The 11,421-nt window shown below is 49.2% G+C and overlaps 1 long non-coding RNA gene and 1 pseudogene across 2 annotated transcripts; one reads left to right on the top strand and one right to left on the bottom strand.

The window, feature by feature from the left end:
- LOC140687507 (mitochondrial nicotinamide adenine dinucleotide transporter SLC25A51-like) lies at positions 1–1,899 on the top strand (annotated as a pseudogene).
- Positions 1,900–2,178: 279 nt separating this feature from the next.
- LOC140687394 (uncharacterized) lies at positions 2,179–9,964 on the bottom strand. 2 transcript variants are annotated; one of them, XR_012061655.1, is made up of 3 exons: positions 9,762–9,964; positions 7,683–7,976; positions 2,179–7,011 (listed from the first exon to the last, which is right to left on the bottom strand). It is a non-coding gene; the product is annotated as an uncharacterized lncRNA (long non-coding RNA). The 2 variants fall into 2 exon arrangements; XR_012061654.1 differs by having other exon boundaries at positions 7,732–7,976.
- Positions 9,965–11,421: the final 1,457 nt, after the last annotated feature.

The following is an 11,421-nucleotide window of genomic DNA, read 5'->3' as shown; positions in this document are numbered from 1 at the left end:
ATGAATTCAGAAGCTCATGAGAAGAGGCCGCCAATCCTAACATCTTTAAAATGAGACCTGTTGTCTCACGATGCAGATGTTGCTGAGACGCAGCAGTGCTGTTCAGCTTCCCACGACATGGCAACCACAGCTGCCCTTCAGGAGGTCCTCTTTCTGCAACAGCTGCGTGGACTCAAAGCCCGGGATGTAGCACTTCAGTTGAGGCGGCATGGACTTTGAAACTCGTATGGCCGGATCCTGCAGAAGACAACCACCCTGGCCCCTGTGTTCGGTCTCTGTGAGGGTTCACCTTGCCTTCCCTTAACTGTATCAGTAGCCCAGAGCTTGCAACCCATAGCACGGCCGCAGCAGGACTTGCAGGAAAAACAGGAGCGATGCTCAGTCCACTGGAAAGAGTTCAAACATTGCTTCAAGACCCCAGGCAGCATGACGAATTTACAAACACTTATCAGGCTTTCACGGCACTGACATGCCATGGAATTAGTATTATCGAGACGTGGTACTGTTTTCTGCAACAGATTCAGCAATGTCCTTTTCCCCCCCTTTTCTCTCTCCCTTTTCTCTCTCCCTTTCTTCCTTTCTCTCTTTCTTTCTTCCTTTCTTTCTTTTCTCTCTTTCTTTCTTTCTTTCTTTTTGCCTCTGAGGTCCCATCCAGAAGCTCATGCCTCCACTGTAGGCATCACGGAAGTGGGTGGTGTGTCCATAGACCTGTCCACGGGTGGTGAAGGTAAGAGAGCCAGAGTCTTTCTAATGTCTGGAATGACGTTCTTGGGAAGCATAACTGCGTGGTGGTGGGAGGCTTTTTCCACCCCGGCCTCTGGGTGGGCGCTGTGGCCCCATGTCCAACTGTTGATCCGAGGCTCAAGGATCAGGTACATCGTCCAGCAGGGCCATCGCTGTTGGGAGCTTGAGGTCACCGAAGGCCTGGATCCCTTTCCCGGGGCTCACTGCTGGGAATGAGCCAGCCCCAGAGAACAGGACGGCAGGCCCGCTGCAGGGCATTGGAGATGGGAGCAGCTCCCCTCCCGGAGGCTGCAAGTAGTGAAAGGTTCCCAGTGTGTGATCACCCACAGCTGAGTGTGGGACCAGGCACACTGGCCTGCTAGGCGGTTTTGGGTGCTAAAGAATGTGATCAGTGCAGTGTTTTAAAGCTGGTGGTGGCAGCGGCACCTCAGCCTGAGAAAGAGGCTACATGAGGCAGGAGCAGAACTTGAAGCCCCAGGCACCACCTTGGACTCTGAATCTAGGCTTCAGCATCTGGTGTAGAGACCCACTCCTCTTGTGCTGAGTACCAGAGGGGACATTCTTACCAATGAGAGAGCCAAGAAGTGGATTTGGCAACTTTTTCTGGGACAGGTACTTGTGGTGTCATTAATTAGTGTCCCTTAACCAAAAGGAGCTTTTACCCTTTAAATATTGTATAAATTTGTTATATTGGGTGAGGGTCTGAGTTCTTTGACCCGGAAATGTCTTGAAATTAATATTTCCATGGAATTACCATAAACATATTGTAATGAAAGATGGTCTTTGGTATTAGTTCTTAAAAATAATAAAATAATAATAAAATAATAATAATAATAATAATAATAATAATAATAAAAGAGCACATGCTTACCCCAGTGACTCACAGTGCTCGTTTGATGAATGATTTTATCCAAAGAGGTTTGTACTATTAGGTACCATGTTCAGAATCTTGTTTTCCCAGTTAATGCTGTTAAAACTCACATGCAATCTCAGATTGGTGGGAAATTTCAATCTTTCCCCAGGGTGTTCCAAAAAATCTGGCTAGAACGGGACAGGAAACAGACAAATCTTTTCAGAGGTGCCCATCTCAATGACCATGGGTCCCTTATCTTTTGGGGCATAATTAATGCAATTATGAGTTCTTGTCAAACATGATATGAAAGAAATCAATTAAGTACCATTTATCAACAGAACGGACCTAAGAAGAATGCAGTTTGGCCTCGTTCCTAAGTGGCCAAATACAAGTTAGTATTCTAAGTCCAGAGTAGTGAATTATGGGCAAAGCTGGTTTCCTTAAGCAACAATAAATTCAAAATTAAAGGCTTCAGTAGGAAAAAAACCCCCATGATTCTCATCAAATAGATGATGAGCATATGTCAAAGTTTTATTTAATTCTTTAATGACGGAAGCAGAAGAATGACAAAACCAATTTAGTGAGGATATAAGAAACCAGTATTTATATAATTAGAGGAAAAACTGCTAAATACAAAACGTTATTGTGCCAAAGGACAACAAAACTGCAACCTTCAGGGTTATCATCTTTACCAAATACAAAAGTCATCACAACTTATCATTTTCCTGTAAGTGTACCTCTCCTTGCACTAAGTTATAAAACTTCATTACCAAATCAATCACTGATAAGTTACACCCTTGAGAGAGTTAGATGATCTCCAGGTTGCTTAATAAAAATACTCTTAGAATCCTATTTAAAGGCCACACGATCATCTTTTTGCTTTATTTCAAAGTTTTGGGGTATTTTGCTATGTGGTAGTTTAATGTTGAGCAAGTCTCCCACACCTGCCCCAGGAGGCACGCACAAGCGCTCACAGCAGCTTTGTTTGTGTTCGTAAAACTCAGATGTCCATGAACAGTACCACGGACACGTAAATACAATCATGACAATGGGTACTACCCATCAGTTAAAATGAAGAAAGTACATCTCCATGTTCCCAGATGAAACTACGCAACCAATACAAGTTGTGATCGATTGAGTTACCACCTCTATTTGTGACTTCCTGCAGTTGTGTTACAGACCTTTTCCAAGGCCGTTTGGTGGGCAGACGGGACTTCCCCATCTCTGGATTTCAGTCTATGCCATATGACTTGCCTCGGCCATTGGGTTGTTGGTGAGCACGACACAGCCAAGGCTAGAAATGTCTGCGTGCTTGGCCTTGCTCCCTTCTGCTCCTGCCTTTTGCCATGTGAACAGCATGCTTCAGAAAGACACTGGTCCCAGGAGAATGGGAGCCACGTGGAGCAGGCTTGGACCCAAGCTGCAAACGAGCTGAACCTGGCTCAGTCAGACCCAGCCAACCCCTAGGGACATAATGAGGAGTAACCGCTAATAGCCATACACTACTGAATTCTGGGACCGTTAGTCAAACGACACAGTTGAGCAATGGTTAACTAGAACAGCCACATGGTGTAGAACTACAAATATTTTCAAGAACATGTAAAACTACTTAATGAATTTTGAGCATACAAACAATTGTAAAAAAAATTGTTTAAAGAAAAGCAAGTGATCAATAAACAAAATTCAGGATAGTGGTTACTCTTAGGGTGAAGAAAAAGATATAATTGTTTGTGGCACACAGAAGACCTCAGAAATAATGGTAATGTTGCTGAGAGATGGGTATACTGCTATTTACTTTATTAATACTCTGTATACATTTTACATAACCTCTCATTTATAATAGATATTTTATTTAAGTTGAGGAATAACTATATGCAAAATCTTTAAATTATAAGAAAATGTATTAGAGCCTGGGACACAGACCTGGGCTGTCCCCAACATGAATTCTTAAAAAGAGATGTAGAAAATAGAGTTATCAAAAAGGAATTCATGCAAGATTTAATCAAAATCACTAAATTAAAAAGCTTCAAATGGCTGAGAAAGAAAAGTCACCAGAAAGTGAGTGCACAAAGCAAGTTAAAAAACTTGGGCAAAAATTTCAGATTAAAAACTTAATGAATCAATCATGCCTATGTGCAAGAGGCAAAAGTAGAAATACAAGAGCTCAGGGAATAGATATAAGGGCAGAAGCATAAAATAAAACAATTGGTGATATTTGAGGGCGGTGGGGGATGGTGGGGAGGGGAAGCTCAAATTGTTGAAAATGGTTTCTCTTGGGAGTAGGCAGAGTAGAGAGAGTTCTTCACAAAGAGCTATTTGATGCTCAATATCAAGTGAACATACAATTGCCATATTTTGGAAAATGACAAAAAGTACTTTTTCTACTCTTACCCCATGTTTGAGTCCCCTTGGCACTATCCCTGCAGCAGTGTTTGGGGCTCCAGTGCCCTGTTGTCAGACAACCTTCTAGCACCATCTTCCCTCCAGCCAGTCCTAGCTCTGCGGGCCCAAGACACATGCACATCAGGATTCTCCAAAGTATGCCTGTATTCTTGCTTTCCAGTACACACTTGGTTCCCCTAGGCACTGCTGCTCTGCTCCCAAGGTCTGAAGCCCCAGAACGCAGAACCCCCAGCTCCTGTTCTGACTCCAATGTTGCCCCTCCCAGGGTCTGCCCTGTAACCTCAGGGCTCCACCCCTGCTTTATTCTGTGGATCACAGCTAGACATTCAACGTGGAACAGGATGAGAGGCGACATAGCAGTAATGGAAGAGGCAGTAGGTGAGGTGTGTTTACCATCACCATGGAAACCTCAGCCCTGTGTGTTTACCATCACCATGAAAACCTCAGCCCATGGGCACTGGCTGGGGCTTAGGTGGCAGGGTCAGACAGCCTTCCCCAGGTCCCCTGTTCATCCCAGCTCACTGGAACTTTTGGACATTGGGAACCCTGGGAGAGAAGACAGCCCCATGGAGCCCATTTCAAAGGTCTACCCCACTTTTAACTCAAAATGTGATCTTCTGTAGACCACTGCTGTGAGCAATCATTTCCTTCACTTGTAAAATATGGTTTATCTCCTGACTCTGCATGGATCCATGGGCAGGCAGAATGGAAGTGAGAGGCAGACCAGAGCTGGGAGGAGGAAAGACTGTTGCGGGGATGATTCCCTCTGGAGCAGGCCGTTGGAGAACATGCAGCCTGTAGGACATTCTGAGGATGAATTGCGGAGCGAGTGGCTAGGGGATGTGAAGCAGGAGTATTGGGTGTTGGCAAGGTAGTCATGGTTGCCAGCCCCAAGACCAGACAGACAGTAGTCTGTGCAGGAAGAGATGATTCTCCAGCTTCTAATACTTCTGGATCCTTTCCCCCCAGTAGCCTTCAAATCCGACTCTCCTGTCTTGTGCAGTAGTGATGCCCAGGTAACCAGGGAAGAAATGGCTGCTTCAGGAAGATGAACTGCTCTGGGGTTGAGGAAGGTGACAGGTCAGTGCCTCAGCGTGAAGCCCTAAAAATCAAGTACAAACCCTCTTCTGGGGAGGCTAATGTCTAACTGGGCCATTGGATGAAACACCGTGATGACATCACTGATCAGGAAGGCAGTGTCCACGGGGATTAACGCTATCAGTGAGAGAAATGAATGACATTCATTATCTAGCGGAAAAAAACCATGAAGAATGAAAGCACCTGAGGAGAATTTAGGCAAGTTGAAGGGGGTGGCCGAACGGGTGCCAGCGAGTCCAGAAACACCGATGCCCAAGAGTGCATCTGGAAGCCGCCAGAATGCGCAGTTCATCAAAGCAGAGGGTGTGAAACACCACAAGGCTGAGGACCTAAGACTGCGCCAGAGTTTCTCAAGGAGTTCTGAGAGCCTATTCATGGGCCATTTTTTTTCTTTCAGAATTCACCATAAAAAGAAGGTACGGACTGAACACTGATGAGGAGAAGTTCAAATGCAAGAAAGGATTAAAATATGATCAAATTCTAAAGGGAAGTTCAACAAGCAGGGCAGCTTTGGAAACACCACCATAGCTCATTGGAATAAAGAGACTCCAGAAAAGAATGGTCGGGTGGGGGGTGGCGAGCAGCAGCTCTCGGGGCAGGAGAGCCACGGGGGGATAGTTGCTCTGTAAGGCCCTGTGAACAATCAGCAACTGAGCCCCAAAAGGCCACAGGAAGGGAACAGAGAAATCAACAAAAGTTGCGGTCCAGCAAGAGAAATATTTCAAAGACCGAAGCCTGTGATAACACCTCCAGGACGATCTGATTATGAAACACTTCCAGAGAGAGGTCTTCAAACCCAAATTCACTGTGTGGACAAAACACGGGACGCTGGTGAGGTTCCCCCATCCCAGCATGTTCCACCTGCAATGACCTCCTCCCCTTTTAATGAGAGAGATGGGCTTAGAATTGAACTTGGCTTTGAAGATGGGCTTCCCGTCATCTCCCGGTGATTATAACTTGCTAATAACAGGAGCGTCCATGAAATACAGTCACATCTTTTATGTAATTAAAACTAACCCAAACATCACACCAACAACCTGGTGATTCTCACTTGGGAAGTGGATCCACTGGCCACTTCAAAGGGACTCCGACTTGGAGAGTCTGGAGGAATTAACCACGGCCAGCTGTATGGCTGTTGAAGAAAATACTTGACCTTGATCTCACTTGACCCTCATGGCAGCCAAGCTCTGAGAACTCATCCTGCCCCAGGTCTCTCCCAGCAGCAAAGAGCTCGGAGGAGCAACCCTCACCAGAGCCCCGAAGGCCCGGAAGGCCGCCCTGGGTCTTTGCACAGAGATCAGTAGAGACTGCCCCCCGCCCCCCGCCAAGCACATCAGCAGAGTCAGTTCCTAAACCCTCACCCTCCTGGGAGGAGAGCGAAGGCACCATGAGGTTCATGAAACTTGCCCAAGAGCCAGCACGTGGCCCAGCCGGCCTCTGAACTTGGGCATCTGACTGATGGGCCGTATCCAGTAAATGCTGGCTCTTCAGACTCCCTGCACCTCCCCCAGACTCTCCCTGGGCCTCTCTGCTCAGACAAGGAGGTGGTGGCTGAGGCCTGAACGCGCAGGAAATGGACTGAGCCTGACCGGCAGGGGACGTGTCCAGATTCCAGGTTTCTCTCAGAGTCCAGGCCCTCTCCTGGCGGATGTGAGGGCTAAGGCCAAGGTGGCAGCAGAGGGGAGTCCCGCTGTGCAGAAGTTTCCAGGAGATGCCGGCAGGTGCAAAACCACCCCAGGGACAGCCAAGTCCTGTCCTGCCCCAGGTAGAAGGCAGCATCTGGGCTCCATGGCCTCCCTCAGGGTGGGAGCCTGAACCTGAGGCCACAGGATGGGCGCCAGGATCCTTCTGAGAAGAAGGAGCCAGCCACGCAGCCACCTGCAGCTCCCTCAGCATCCAGACCGATTCAGCACCTGAGAATTGGCAAAGGGAGAGAGTGAGAGGCTGGGGCTTCCGTCATCCCTAGCGAGTCTCTGTTGGTTCCATCCATGGCTCTTTCCCTGTGTTCCTCGTTTTCTATTCAAAATGGGAGGCTAAGATGGACAGGGTAGGTAGCGGGGAGAGCAGATCTCACTGCCAGCCCTGTGATTCCTCCTCGGCCCGGGCAGAGTGACCAGGGCCACTGGCCCGGGCAGGAGTCACCTGGGTCCAGCCTCTGGGACCCCCCTCCCGACGGCCACTCTTGTTGTCTGACCACTGGGCACGTGCAGTGCCATCAAACACCAGCCGGAGCAGAATCAGCAAGAGCAGCTCAGCTCTGAGGCCTGCCGACTGTTACCCTTGCAATGCCTCCCCTGTTTTCGGACATTGGAAACTTATAAAAACTGTTATCACAACCAACAGGATAACAGAAGTTTCACTTTGATCCCTGTCTCTGGTCCCTGAAGGGTCAGGAAAGCAATCGACCATATTCCTGCTTTCCAAACTGCAGGGCCCAAGCCCAGGGGGGTTGGTGGGGGGAGGCTGTGCCTCCTATGGCAGCCTGGGATGGCAGAAATGGGGGATTTTATGAGGGAAACTCGGCCCCTGGGTGGCAGAGGTGGCCTGCCACCTGCGCCATGGCAGAGCCCAGGTGAGAGCTCACCTGTCCACTGAGGACCCTCAGGGCGGTCGGGGTGCAGGATGCTCCTGACCTGTGGAGCCTGGAGACTCGGTCCTTCAGTCCCATCGCTGCCTCTGAACCTCTCAGCCCGGCCCAGGTGGTGGGGGTGTCTGGCTGTCTCTCTGGCCGTGGCCCCCTCAGCAGATGTGGAGTTGTGCTCCTGTCCTGTCTGTGAAGAGCTGAGAGCTGTTGAGGGGGAGGGTGCTGGCCCCCGTCCTCATCCTGGGGGAGACGTCGGCGTGTCAGCCGCTCCAGTGGCCTCGTTCTGCTCTTGGGCTGCGGGGAGGAGAGCAGGGCTTTGTCTGAATGTGAACGTGTCTCAGCGCGTCTGGCAGCGATGCCCGTGTTGGGGCATCTGTGGTTTGTGGGTACCTACTCAGCAAACCCCCTCCTTAGCTGAGTGCCTAGGCGATCCTTCAGATCATCCCAGGGAACTACCCTTGTGGGCCCCTTCAGTTTTGCGGTCCCAGGACTGTGCTGACCTAGCCCATCCTGCCTGGGGCTCTGCTCCCTCCACTCGCCCACTCTGCCCAAAGACGTTCCACATGCGATCTCTGCACAGAGGAGCAGGCAATAACCGTGTGTCCAGGGGTGGCTCCCACACCACCACTGACCGACATGCTTCTGCCCTGCTAGCCAGATGCTCTGGGCTTGTTTAATTCCTTCACAGTGACGTGTGGGCGGCTTCCTGGGGGCCAGGCCATGCTCTAAGCCCGTTACATTGACTAACGCCAGATCCTAGACTCGCTCCCATGCAGAAATGCCATCATTGCTCCCACTTTACAGATGAGGAAATGGATGCACAGAGAAGTGACATAACTAAACGCCCCAGGCTACAGTGTCCTTCACGAGGGAGCCGGAGCTGGAACCCAGCAGTCTGGCCTAGAGCTGACCTTGCAACACCGCTTACCCTTCCCCTCTGTGTGGACCGCTGGAGCCATTTCAAGCTCATTCGGGTCCTGTCTTTACCACAAATCAACTGGGTGGCTGGGGCAAGGGTTGGACAGGGACCTCTAGGACACTGACCTCAGCCCAGATGTCATCTTCATCCCTTTCTTACATTTTTGGACCTAATTCTTAAACCAGAGACGCTGAAACCTGGCCTTTCTGCTTCCCTGGAGCTCCCAGAGTTGGAGGGAGGCATTTTCCCACCAAAAACCACAACTGTGTGTGTTTTTCTTTCAGTTGAAAGAAAGGATCAATGTGACAGTGTGTTCTATATTGTGTGCCTTTCTCTGGTCACTTAAAACCAAAACTGAACAGGCTACCTGGCTGACAGCCAGGAGAGGAGGTTAACCTGCCTGAGGGCCCATCGGCTGTCCCACCAGTCACTTGGGCTCTCAGGGGGCAGGCAGTGTCCTCCTGGGCGCCACATACTAGCCCTGGTTCCCCAAGGGATCAGCAGGGGGGTGTCCCTTCCCTGGGGCATCCCCTGCAGGAGGATGGGGACTGGCTGCTCAGAAAGGGGCTGTCCTGAATGCTCGTGGACCCCCAAGGGAGGGGCTGTTCCTGGATCTAAATATAAGGGACAGAGGCAGGAAGAGGTGACATCACCTGCACAGGGTGGCTTTGGTGTCATGACAGAGCTGGGATGTGGCCCAGGTGTACTCACACCTCTGCAGCCCACTCTCCAAGGGCAGGTTTGGAGGATGACAGGGTGGGGCACTGAAGGCTGAACTTGCGCTCAGCCCAGGGGCCCCTCCCCTCCTGATTCAGGCCACGGCTCCCATGGCACCTTCACCTGTGCCGCCAGAAGGAATCTGGTAAAACCCAAATCGAGATTCAGAAGTGATCTCCAACATCATCCACAGTTGGTGCCCTTCCCCAGAGGATAGGCAGCCCCATCTCGAACCCAACAGCTCAGACCCCAGGAGCCTGCCCTAATCCCTGGGCCCAGAACTCCTCCCTGTACCTCTTCCCAGGTCCCCAGCCTGTCCCAGGTCTGCTCCGAAGGAGACCTGCCCTGAGCTTTCAGGAGGGAGTCCGGCCCCCCGAGAGATGGCCTGATCTGGGAGGGCCGCCCGTCCTGCCCCAGCCCTGCTGAGTGCTGTCAGCTCTTACCAGGCAACGCGGACTCTGCCCTCCCCGTATGCCCCTCCGCCTGCTCACATGCAGCCAGCCGTCTGCCCTTCTCAGGGCCCGGGGCAGGATCACACTCTGTCCCTGCTCAGTCTGGCCCTGCTGACTGTCCATCACCTCCCTGACCACAGACCTGCCAACCCCAGATCAACAGGAATCCCTGACCAGCTGAGGGGTCTGACAGAGTCTGGGTCGGTTTAACTGATTCTGTCTTCAAGGAGCCAACTGCTGGATGATCCTGATTGGCCGACCAGTGGGGCCCATGTGACCAACTGGATGGCCAGCTATCTGTCAGTGTCACCAGCTGCCCATCAGACGGAGGGAACCTCGGATCCAAGAGGAGCTGACAGGTGGGCATCAGACAGGAGGTGGGGGCCGCCTGGATGGGGAATGCCTGGGGGTTCATCCACAGCCTCTTTGGGTCACTTTTCTGTCTTTTCTCTTTTTTCTATTTTTACAGAATTATTGAGATATAATTCACATACCATAGAATTCATCCATTTAAAATGTTCACCAGTTTTCAGTACATTCACAGAGCTGTGCGTCCATCATCGGAGTCTAATTTTAGAAAACTTTTATCACCCAGAAGAGAAACTCTGTACCCCTTCACAGTTGTCTCTACCCTCCAAGACACCCTCCGTCCTAAACAGCTAGTGTCTAGGTGATCTGCTGTCTCTACACGTTTGCCAGTCTGGACATGTCTTTTAAATGGAATCACACAATATGTGATCTCTTGTGACTGTTTTCTTTCATTTAGTATGTTTTCAAATTTTGTTCTTGAATCATGTATCAGAACTTCATTCCTTTCTTGCTCAAAAATATTCCATTTTAAGTATAAATCACATTTTATGTATCCATAAATAAATGGATGGGACCTTGGACTGTTTCTACCCTTTGTCTATTATGAATCAAGCTGCTATGAGCATTTGTGTAAATTTTATGTGTGGAGATAGGTTTTCGTTTCTCTTGAGTATATACTTTGAGTTGGAATTTCTGGGTCTAAGTGTAACTGCATGTTCAACCTTTGGAGGAACCACCAAATGGTCCCCTTTCCGTTTTTCTTTATTAAAGTGTAGTTGATTCACAATGTTGTGCTGGTTTCTGGTGTACAGCATAGCAATTCAGTTATACATGCATATCTACAAGTTCTTTTTCATATTCTTTTTCATTACAGGTTACTGCAAACCATTGAATGTAGCTCCCCGTAGTATACAGCAGAACTTTGTTGTTTAGCCTGCACATCGTAGTTTGTATCTGCCAATCCCAAAGTTCCAATTTATCCCTCCTTCCCCCTCTCCCCACCCCCATCCCCAGTAACCCTGTTTGTTTTCTGTGTCTGTGAGTCTCCTTCTATTTTGCAAATACATTCGTTTGTGCCATTTTTTTTTAGATTCCACACATAAGTAATATGATATAATTCTTTTTCTGTATAGCTTACTCCACTTTGACAGTCTCCAGGTCCATCCATATTGCTGCAAATGGCATTACAACATTCTTTTTTTATGGCTGAGTAGTATTCCATTGTATGAATATACCACATTTTCTTTATCCAGTCATCTGTTGATGGACATTTAGATTGCTTCCAAGTCTTGGCTATTGTAAATAGTGCTGCTATGAATATTGGGGTGCATATATCTTTTCA

This window comes from Vicugna pacos, chromosome 19 (assembly GCF_048564905.1).
Source record: "Vicugna pacos chromosome 19, VicPac4, whole genome shotgun sequence".
Classification (NCBI taxonomy): Eukaryota; Metazoa; Chordata; class Mammalia; order Artiodactyla; family Camelidae; genus Vicugna; species Vicugna pacos.
The sequence above is the reverse complement of the archived record's forward strand: the minus strand, read 5'-3'. Positions and strand labels throughout refer to the sequence as shown.